The sequence below is a fragment of the Bacillus rossius genome, chromosome 1, assembly GCF_032445375.1.
Source record: "Bacillus rossius redtenbacheri isolate Brsri chromosome 1, Brsri_v3, whole genome shotgun sequence".
In the NCBI taxonomy this organism is placed as follows: domain Eukaryota; kingdom Metazoa; phylum Arthropoda; class Insecta; order Phasmatodea; family Bacillidae; genus Bacillus; species Bacillus rossius.
In genome coordinates, this window is record NC_086330.1 from 112,809,328 (window position 1) to 112,821,658 (window position 12,331).

General features: G+C 37.5%; 1 protein-coding gene across 1 annotated transcript in view; it reads left to right on the plus strand.

Moving 5' to 3' along the window:
- Window positions 1–12,331, plus strand: part of LOC134542324 (neural-cadherin-like) — an 865,978-nt gene that overhangs the window by 776,426 nt on the left and 77,221 nt on the right. The gene's annotated exons all lie outside the window — the stretch shown is intronic.

Sequence of the window (12,331 nt, forward strand, 5' to 3'; positions counted from 1 at the left end):
CGATGAGTAACTGGTGTTACGTTACGTGAATAAGATTTAATATGACGGTTACGCCACGACACCTTGGGCGAAGCAACATAAGTGGTGGTATACGAGAACGCGATATTTGGGGGGCCTAGTGCACGGGCCACCGATACAGCGCGATGCAAGAGGCGCTAAAAAGTGAGTGGGGTTTACACCCGACCCCGGCAGTCACCAACTACAGAGGTATGCTTCAGTAACAAGTAAGTGCGAGAACTGGATTTTGTACTTTTTGCCCGGCTGATATGACTTATGGAAGACGTGTTTGAAAGACAGAGTGCGGCGACGGGAATTGCTGGTTGAATTTATCTAGACTGAAGGACGTCACTATTTCGTTTCCCCCCCCCCCCCCTCCACCGTAATAGACTTTGTGGAACTTTGGAATATAATTAAGTTTACTGTAAGAATGTCTGTATACAAATGTCGCTACATGCGTTGAATTCAATTATAGCAATTTAAATGATATCTCGAATTAACCTTTTAGATCCCTTTACCCTTTTACAGTACTTAATTTTGAGCATCTTATTTTTGGTAATTCATTATTTTAACTATCACAATAGGTTATGCAGGACTGTCGGTAAATTTAGCATGCTAATGATTTATTTTGCGCACTGGCCAAATGTTACACCAGTCCATGCGCGTCTGTTGAATTTAATTTTACTACACTTTCAATATCAGCATGGCAGTGGTGACGCGTATACGGGACTGGCGTGGCGAGTGCGGACGTGTGCAACTACCCCGGTATAAGGGGGGTTGGCCACATCTGTAAGAGCCGTGAGAAAATAACTTATTGTTTCTCGCGGGTGACTTCAACTATCGTGATAACTACACCAGTTCACAAGTGTTGACTTCAGCAAGCCAAAGATTAGTCCTATACCATGACAAAAAAAGATAATTAGCATGGAAGGTTTATTTCAAGTGGTACATCAATATTTTAAATTGCAAGATGGAGGGTTCTGATGTCCCTTAACGAATAAATGTTTTGTCATATAAAGCTCACTGTGTTCATTCGTCCGTTTCTCGTTGTGTTGCTCAGATTATCTGTTAAAATTCCATAATTGTGTTAATTTGTGCGTCACTGTGTTAACAAATATTGTTTGTCAGTTTTTACTATTCTTGTCGCAACTTAATTTTCGTTTCCAGCTACTGTGTTCGCCTGTGCTGTAATTTTTTTCTGGCTGAATTTCCCACTCGGAATCATCCTTGCGGTCTAGCTGGTGTTCCTGGATTTTATGTACTAATCTTTGTGGTCCTGTCTTGAAGTTTTCTATGACGACAGTGTAGAGCACATCGGGCTTATGTCAGTGAAATTACTTTAAATAGATATTCCTTATTGCGTGAATGATTGGAAGGAGCGTATTGCCCCGCGCGCTTGTCGCTGGTGAAGGTGCGGGCGGACGGTAGAGCGCCGCGGCTTGATTACCTGGATGTCGGTACACCAGGTGCCGGGCCCCTGGGGGGGTCGCCGTGTCGCGCGGGTCACATGCCCGCCCAGGGGGAGCACCTGCCGCGCGGGCTGCGTGGTTCCCAGGCGTCCGTCGCTCTGCCTCGGGCCTGCAGCATGCGTTAGCCCGAGGCATGGACCTCGGAAACAAACCAGCCTGCTGTCACGACGGGACACTCTGAAACATGCCACTTCAAACATACTTTTATACGTTCTTTAAATCATTCTTGAAATTGAGAAGACTCCTTTGGGACATTGGCCATTGCTAGTTTGCACTGTATGTCATAGGGAAAACCCGAAGAACCAACAGAGAAATATGAATACTCTAACACGCTAAAAACAAGCCAAAGGCAGCCGATCACAAATGTTAAATGTAAATACAGCACAGAGAATTCCGCGGAAGGAATTAGTGGTAACAGTATATCACAAGCCGGTTGTTTTGTTTAGGGAAAGTTCATGTTTTTATCTGTGTTGTCAGAGTACCTGTTAAATTTCATCTCTGGGTTCGCATGTGCGTTTATGTACTGTCGGTATGTTGTTCAGATGAATTGTTTTGTATCTTCGTTAGGTTCTTCGGTCTGTCGATGTGTTGTCCAAAGTTGTTATTTGTATGTTTTTTTTCTGTTTTTTTTTTGTTGCAACATTTTCTTCAATTCCAGCCCACTGTGTTAATTTGTTATGTGATATTGTTGTGTCTAATATATTCCACGTAATTCTCTTTGACATCTTAACTTTTGACATTTGATTTCGGCTGATTGTGGCTTGTTTTCTGTGTGTTTGTGTGTTCATCTTTCTTAATCCGTTATTTGGGTTAACTCAATGACATAAAGCGTAAACTAGCACTAGCGTATGTCCAAAATTATTATTTAAATAAATCTTTATATCCATGTGACCGGCAGGAAGTAAGGCGTGTTTAAATTTACAAATGGTGGACTGTTTTCAACAGCCACATGAACATATCATTGTAAATAGACTTACTTACTTTTGTGTGGATCAACTAAATTTATGTAAATTCTTTAGAAAAAAATAATTAGTTACGTTGTTATGATTCGAAGTAAAACCAACCTTTAACATGTATTCTGCAATACAACAAAAACAGAAAAATTTGCATTCATGCTCCTTTGGGTCCAGGGAATAAAATTAGGGATCAACAGTGAGATGGAGCAGCGAAGCAGTGGGCTTGGGAGAAAGGGATCAGGCATATAAAACATGTATCATGGTGACGTCCGCCACGTTTCCCGCTTACTGAAAACCCTGGTTCGACCTCGCCGGGGATCGAACCCGATCCTTCGAGGAAGGTACATCCCGTGACGACACTATGGCCGTGGCCCCGTGCTGCGTCTGTGATTGTTTCTTTGGACTGCAACAAGTTGTTCTCTTGAAACCTATCTTGGGGAAAAAATACACGGTTAACTTCATGCTTTTTAACTTGTTATTGAACCCATTCAGTTTATTCGTTTCCTGAAGTGAACAATTTATATCTTAGTAATACACGGAGTTTACCAAACGTTGAACGTGTTTGGGTTAAGGTGTATCTACTTCCTAGTGGGCAACATACTTCATGGTTATTAATAAAATAAATTTTATTTTACCTATATTATTTATTATAAAATAATTATACATTAATATCACAATTATAGCGTAATATTATTACCACACAAATAAATAAAAAATAGTTTAGTTACAATTTAAAAAAATACAACTAAGCCGGGTGCAAATCTGTAAGATTTGCGAAAACTCGCAAGGGGGTGGGGGAGTTTTGCGAGTGGGGTTAACCATCACGTCATCTCTAGGCAGAGTGCTTATATGTTGTATCTGCCTTATTTTGACCTACATGCATGCAATAAGCACTGAAAATTTAATATACACAAAAAAATTCTATAAAATATAGTTATGATATTATTATGTTTATCAACCACTTTGCATAGTCACAATGTTGCAAGCGCAAGCGGTCCAGCGGGTCCCCACAGCGAGGGGATTCTTCATTCCGCTCCCCCCCCCCCCCCTCGGAGCAATGCCAATGAAATTAGGTATATCTTAGGAATTGACAGAGTGTGAGTGAAAGAGTGAATGCACTTGTGATTGTTAGGCATCATTTTTGTTATTATTTTATTTTAAAGTGGAACCGATAATTTGGCCTGTATTGTGATTTTTTTTAAACCGAACTGTACTTCTCTCTATTTTTTTTAATGAGTGTATTTATTATATCACGTTATATGTCAAAGACATATTAAGTACAATTAAGAGCTCATCAGAAGATTTAAATTAATTTTGTCTGTTAACAAATCTTAACACGTTACATTGTGGTTTCGGAGAGCCAGCATTTATTCTTTTGTCATCGTAGCTCTTCACAAACCCCCACGTATATGTACGTTGAACACATGTAGCTATTAGTTATATGACAATTTTTTGTGTACTTTTATAGTAACGACTGGCACTTTTTACGATTCTCTCTGTCTCTCTTCCTCCTCCTTTTTCCATCAACCCATTCTTTGGGCGAAAACAAAAGTGTTTATGAAATTTATAGATTTATTTTTTTATAACTCTAGCTAATAAAATTTATAAGCTAATCCATCCCAACATATATTGTTATTATAAAAAGCCATACTCACACCGAGGAAGGTGAATCTGGTGAACAGTAACGCAAGGTAATTGGCTCGTATTGTTTATTTAGTTATGGTATAGTTTGCAGTCCCGTTGACACTTCACGACCAAGTGGAAAAATATTGACGATATTCTCTTGATGTTTAGTTGGTAAATAGAAAAGAATTTCCTTGCTCTCCTTTTCTTTATGCATGTGTTCAGACAATACCATTTTTTTTAAACACACTGCCGAATCGCTAAGCGAACCAAAGTATAATTTATTTTCTAGGGAATAATTTTTTAATTGTTTGCATTATATACGTAATTGATGGTACTTCTTCGCGCATTTTAATACCGCGCAATAGTTTTCTTTTATCTTAGGTCAGTGTTGATGAATATAAATGGCTGAAAAAAATAACATTTTACTATTTCAAAGGAGTGGCGGAAGTACCTGAATATGTATAATTTTTTAACGGAATTATTTTTGAAGTTTTTGTGTTGCTGTAGTAAATTACCATTTTCCAAGAAAATTATATTAGTTAACGCACCGTAGTAGTATGTTTTAGCCGGTCCGAGGACAGGGTTGAGGGTGAGGTTCCGAGGTGAGTACCGACCACCATCTTGGATATTTAGGGAAACATTTCCTCCAAAATCCTCAAAAAGATTCAAAAATCGTCAGAATCAATACATTTTCCCCTATTTCAATGTAAACATTTCTGTTTCAAGGAAGAATTTTCATTTTTTTCCCTCAAAAATCCAGAGGGGATAATTTTCCTCAGAAAGGAGCCATATTCCCCAAAGTGGAGCCTATATACTCTAAAGACCCCGTTTAAAGTCATGACCTCGACCTCTGTCGCCATCTTAAAAGTCTTAATATTTTATCTTTAAATTCAGAAAAAAAAATTAAAAATATATAACAATTAATTAATAATATTTAATTATTTAATAGATTTAGGTTCTCGGTTAGATTCCCGCGTAAGTCAAATAAAAACACTAAACTTCCTTTCTATTATTTCCAAGGCACATATTACTTACACATTATGATGGCATGGTAGCCATCTTGTATCCGTAATGTTTGCATCTGCTAGAGTGTGCACCCACCATACTTATTTACTCAACATGCGCTAGAGTGCAGTAGTCACAATCATCAGATCGTCAGCTATCTTGGCATCCGCCAACTTGTCGGTCATATTGGATGAATTCTTGAAAATCTGTAATTATAAGCTTCAAAATTCGGGAAAAAATAAAAAAATCCTGACAAAAAATATATATTGTTCTGATTAATTCACTCTAATTCCGTCCATGGTTCGATGCAAAAAATCGTAATTTTATCTTAAAAAAAATACATATTAAAATTAATCATCTTTACTGCAAACAAGTACTCTACACAAGATAACTGCCTGGCTGAATAAATATGTTATTCAATATAATAAAATCTAAAATAGAGGCTGTTTATGATGCACCTTATGACTATAGAACAATGAGGCCTTTTTTACATGGCATACCTTTAAATCAGTTATTTACAATGTCAGGCTATTATGCCAAGGGTATCCAAAACACGAGACCTTCTTTTTTCGATATTTGTCGTACCTTCCAAACAAACCATTACCTATTTGAAGCAGACATGGCAAAAGTCTCTGAAATTCCAGACCTAAGGTTTGGATATAACCTATTAGCAACACATTGGCCAACTAACTAAGCATGTTTTATTTACGCTTACTATATAACTAAGCATTCCTGAAATATGTTTTATGCCTACTATAAGGTCAAGATGTTCTGAACGTTTAAATCTTCAGCCCTGACTACAGACTTAATACGCACATTTATTAAGGACGCACATAAGAACATACATTCAACTCGGTAGGACACGATCGACAGAATATGATTGGATATGATTCACAGGCTAGGGTGCACCGAATACAGCCTCCATGGTAGGCATAATGATATTGAATAAAATATCATTTATTTAGCCGGGGAGTTATCCTGTATAGAGTCCTTGTTTTGTAGTGAGGATGAATTATTTAAATTAATATTTTTGAGGCAATTCTTTTTTACTTCAACCAAAGATCTAACCAAGGACTGTAATATATCTAATTAATCAGTGTATTATTAGGTTTTTTAAATTTTTTTTCGAATATTTAGGCTTATAATTATAGATTTTCAAGTAGTCGGCCAATATGACCGACAATATAGCGGATGCCAAGACAGCTGTCGGACGGGTGATTGGACTACTGCACTCTAGCGCGTATTAATTAAATAAGTAAATATTGTGGAGGAAGGATGTTTAATGATTTTAGTGAACCTGGGCGGGAAGCTAACCGAGAATATAAATCGATGAACTAATTAATATATTGGTAATGAATTATCGTTTCGGATGTTTTCGGAACTTTGAAGTTAAATCAAAAATATTTAAAATGGCAACCGGGGATAAAGGACGAGTTCATGACCTTAGATGGGACCTTTTGAGAAATATGGCTCCTCTCTGAGGAAAATTAAGCCTCTCTGAAGAATATCCACCTTCTGTGAGGAAAGTTGTCTCCTCTAAATTTCTTAAGGAAAAAAATGTGGATCTTTTCCTCGAAATAAGGAAATATTTAGTCATTTAAAGGATTTTTTTAGATTTTTCTTACAAATTGTGAGGGAATTTTCTCTAAAAACCCAAGATTGCTGTCGGCATCTTGGCACCTCACCCTGAACTCTGTCCTAGGACCGAAAAAAGTTTTTGCTAAATATGCAAAATACACAGAAACTTTCTCCACGGTGCAAGTAATTTTAATATGCGTGATTGGTTTCAATTCTACTCAAAATGCCATTATAGCATAATGTGCAGATACTTCTTGGTTAAAGCCATATAAAAATTTTCTTGACTTCCGGCTTAAAGTTATTGAAGGATCGCAGTCACAATTTTTGTAAAGAAAAAAATCAGACACTACATGAGATGAAAAAAAATTCCTTGAATTTAGCTTGTCTAGGGAAGGATGTAAACTCAATCCGTTGCACGCATGTCTTAAAGTTGCATCTGTGGTGCTTGGAGTTGAGTGATAATGTTACCTAAACTATATCAAGGGATTTTCGTCGTTGAAGTCAGAAAATCATTGTTTCTTTTGCATTTGAAAAATTCCCCTTGTTTGCTCATAGACCTTGCCTTAAAAGTATAAAAATGTGGCATTCACTTCATTTTAACCTAACACACACAGCCTTCTCATTCCTTTAGCCACGTAGCGTGGTATTTCTCAATGTAATCAATAGTGTGACTATAAATGATACTTCAATAATAATAATTTTTTCAGTAAAAATGTGTATAAATAAGTCAATTTTTATCACTTTGACTTCTTAATTGTATTGCAATAATAAAACAAGAATTAAGGAAACTGAAATGCACACGAAATGTTTCTTGAAACTGCACGCAGTCATATTCTTTGTCTAAAAAAAAATTACACACATAGTTTTGTGTTATATTTTGTCATTCACGTTCGATTATGATTTAACAAAAATTATAACTCTTATAATTAATTACATACTAAGATTTTGTATGTTTATGCTTTGTGCTTTAAAAATAGTATTTAATATCAAACTTCAGTTTATCATTCAGAGGTTTGGTGGCAAGGACACATGTACTAATATATATATATATATATAATACCGTATTTAAAGTCTGTTATTATAAAACATGTTAAATAAAAAAGATTGCAGGCTTTCACGGTCATTAACTGATAAACGATCTTATTTTTAAACCCTAATATGTCACTTCGACAAAGCTCAACCTCTAAAGAAGTCAAGATAGTTATTAAAAATTGTTATTTTTTTCTTTCTAATTAACTTAAATATTTCTCAAGCTTTTGTGTAACATTCGTTCAGACAGAATTTACCCCCTCCCCTCACAGGACATGGTAATTATAATTACTTTGTATACCCGTTGCGTATTTTTGAAATATGCGAATACTACTAATGGAAAATCTGTCAGGAGGAAACCACCTTCGCGGAGGAACGGCATTCATTTCACTCTCTCTCACTGTTCACTCGCTCTCGTTGTCCTGGACAGAACACCTCGTGGCGCGGCACAAAGCGAGGAGTGCGAGTATTGGTCTCTCCCCGCGCAGGAGCGGGCGCAGAACTGAGGAGTGGCGGCAGAGAGATCTAATTAAGGAAGTTGAAATGTCGGGAGCCTGCAGCGCGCTCTGGGCTGCCACTAGACGAACTGACACTCGCGCGAAGCTCTCTCCGCCGGCCCATCAGTTAAAGTGATAAGTATTAAAAACGTTCCTCAGGTGTTACCGCTACTTCGCCGACTATTCCGGTACAATTTAAAGTTGTGGCGCGAGAATAACTAGTTTATGTAAGGGAATTTAATGTTGGATTTTGTTGTGAGGTAGTCTGGGTGTGCGAGTGTGTGTGTGTGTGTGTGTGTGTGTGTGTGTATTCGCATCGTCAGCTCGGAGTTCGTGACACGCATTGCAGCCGCCGAGCGATGCGGGCGTTGTGCTGCCCAGAAGCTCCCCTCAGCTGTGGAGTCGCGCTGACCCCGAGCGCAGGTGACGAGAGGTGCAGAGGCGACGGACGAGAGCAGAGTTATGTTCGTAGCGAGAGCGGGGAGTAGGGAAATGATAGAGCCGCGCTTAAGACATACTTTAATGGCAGTGTCGGATATCACCAGTACAGTGGGTCGCGTAACCGATTAGTGAGGATGTACTGGGGTCGCGTACGTTGGTGATCTATGTTTCGAAGTCAGAGAGAGTGGCAGAAGCTGTGAATTGCAGTTACTTATCAAATTCAATAAATAGAGTGTTAAGGGACCGAATAGGCATGGGAGTAGTATCCCAGTACATCTCGTGACTCCCCAGAATAAGGAAATAATAATTAATCAATAAGTGCGAAGAGCCAGAGAACCAGAATCCCGCCTAATACAATCTTGAACTTCTCCCTACATTTCCCCCTACCTAATCCTTCTCCTTCCCCTTCCATTCCTCCCGGAGTTGACTCTGGTGGTGTCGGAACCTCGGCAATGACAGTGAAGCGTCAAGAGTGATTATAGAGCCATTTAACTGATTGATTTTATAATAAACCTGAAGTGTTACCCGTTTTTTACTTGATGCTATGTTAAATATTTTTAATGCCTTTAAATACGTTAATTTGGTTCACCTCAAATCTTATTAAATGCTTACTGCTAAAGCAGTCAATGCAGAGTAGGCACTATTACTTGCTATTACATTGAAATACCGTGAAAAACATAGCCAAAGCAGTGAATACAAAAAAAAATTTTTGGCTGAAATGTTCAACGGGCCTTGGCTATTTCATTTTGTGACAGGCTCTTGCACCTTTGGTCTGCTTTTGAGACTGGCCCGAAGCTCTGAGCCAATGAGAAACCTTAAATAAATGAAGTATCTAATCGAGATACCCAGTTAGGACGTCTTACAAATGAGTAACTAATGAGCAGGCAGGATTTTTCTTCCCGAGTATGTGTAACACTGTGCAGTTGATCCTACATGTAAGCGATCCCGCGATATCTTCAGGTCCTTACGCATGGAGTTTATTTTGAAATATCCAAGTTTGTGATAACTGTCAACTTGAGTGAAGCTAATCTTTTACATGTATTTTCCCTGTGCATTCACTGGAACAGGAAGTACGATAAAAACATCTAGACACAACAGTACGTCTGATGCAGGTTACCGAAAATTCTTCAGACCAAACGAATAAACGGTATACGTAGTGGAGACAATAGTTTAAAAGTAAATAGGTATGCGCGCGTGCATGTAGGTACAAGATATCACTCACACTGGAACATTTTCCGTGGTTTACACTCTCGAAGTTTAACAGAAATTTGCACATGGTTTGCTAAAGATAGCTAGTCTTAAACATCCGCCTGAATAGCTACTCTACTCATATAAGTGTCCTGCATTATGAATATTGTTTTTTTTTTGCATTGAGGGCATAGTTCATCGCAGACATTAATATGTATGCATACATGCATAGTGTTTCTCCTCGAAATTGGCAAATGTAGTAATGTGCTGGGATTACTTTCAAACACATTTGCTAAGCAAGCTCGTTATAATTTTTTAATGGTGTCGACCTACTTTGGCTAAATGAAGTTCCGTACGTAACGATATTTCGAACGTTATTAGCATTCCAACCACAACTCAGTATAATCAATAAATTCCACGGTAAGCGTGTGGGAATAAGATATGAGGAAGAATTTCCGATCTGCGGGCATAACATAGCATCGAACGGAAATTCCTTCGGTGGAATGTGATACTGTCCCCACACTTGCTTGCTCAAAGCCTGCTATCGCAAACTCTCCGACGTGTTGGTCTTGTAGTAACACGTGACGCCTGGTGCGAATATCAGTGATTAGTATATGATTCTAATACTGACTACTGTAAACGGGGAAAAAAGTGTACTACATGGTAAATAGGATTAGCAAAACTAAAATACTGAGGCAACTTAAACCTCGGGAGTGTTCTCTTAGCGTTCATCAACAGGCCGTTTTGGAAAATCTTGAAGACCGGGACACAAAAAATAGTATTTCTGAGGCCTTTCAGTACTGTTGTGTAACAATTTTAGTTTCATATCATTATAACAGCAACAACAAAATTTGTACAATAATACAATTTTTCTGGTTTCAAGGGTTAGCTTACAATTACATACTATACGTGTACACAAGTAGCGGTTTGATGAAACAAATCAAATTATAAGTGATTTTACAAAATCATACTTTTTGGAAACCTGGAATAGCATGAAAAAGAGAAGTTTCTAATGTGTAACATCTTAGATCTCGGTATACGGCATTGGGTGGTAGAAATTTCATTAATGCAACGGAAGTATCATGGAACGGAAATGTAACTACGATGCTGCTATTTGTGGCGAAGAGCACGAACCAAAGTTCACAAAGCCAAAGTGAAATATTATAGTATTAAATGATTAATGAATTTTAACAAGATGACCAGTTTTTTGATAGTATTTCTTGTTGAAAATCAGTTCCAAAGCCGGTGTATATTATATTTTAAAATATTTTTCGCTTTTATCTGAGGCGTTTCATTATATAGTTTAACATTTCGCTTTGTAAATCGAATTGTTCGATAGTTGACGTAGCTGCTCTGGCAACGAATTATAGCGGCGAGTGAGGAAACTACGTTTGAATCGGGGCAAGAAAACACAATTTGTGTATATATTTATCACGTTCGGCCTTAATTTAAAGAATTATGCGTTAAATTTGGTGTCTGAGTTTTGTATTATAAGTGTATTTGCAACATGCCAACACGTGAATTTATTGGTTACCGAGGTTAGACTTACACATCTCTGGCGAGTATATGTTCGTAATATTTAGTAAGTAAAGGAATTCTCAGAAGTTTTATATACATTTGAGTATTCACTTTAGTTCAGTAAGTAAGTTCACTTTAATCAACTACTAACTAAATGTCTAATCCCTTGAAAAATGTGATTCTGGTCCTTTTTTGCCGTCCTCCTCCTGTATATGCGAGGCCCTTCCCAGTAACTGATATGGCTGAATGAGCTTATAAATAAAAAGGAAGTCAACAATGGAGCCCCGGCTTAAGATAATCGTCACCGCCCCTGCTGACTTGTTAACCGAGGCAGCATATCGATAGACTTCAATATGATTATTTCGCCAACATCTACGCGCAGTGAGATTAGAGAAAAGTGTGCCCATTTTATTATGCAGTTTCTAAAACTAGGAAACAAAACTAAAGTTGAAAACCAACACAGATGAGTTAAGGTACTTCCGTACTGACTAAATCTGTACTACAGAAAAGCTTATATCGAAAGTGTATTCAGTAAAATCATTGCCAGCCTGAAAGGGAATATAAAATGCAATCATCAAATCTACTTGTTTTCCTAAAATCATCCTAATATTGTAACTACTGGAGTTTATAACTTCATGATTTGAAGGGTATAAACAACGCATTTCCCCGTATTCCGCTACATTTTATAATTACATAAAAATTGGTTTAAAAAATACCAAACGTAGGGATACTGTAGCTATCCATAAACATTATTTGCCATAAGTAATAAACACAAATAAACAGGAACTTCTAAAGTAGAATGCTATCCAACAAATAATATTAACTATATTAGAATAACAATTCTTAAAATATCCATGAATAAACTATAAAACTAATTTTTAACAAAAAATGGTCACGTGCGAAAATTAGTGCTGAAATCAGTAACATTCTCAAATTGTTCAAAAAATATTCAAGACGTTTGGCCACCTCGTTTTACGGTACTTTTAATTGCGTTCTTCACGGTACCTTCAGATAGCAATGTCACCGC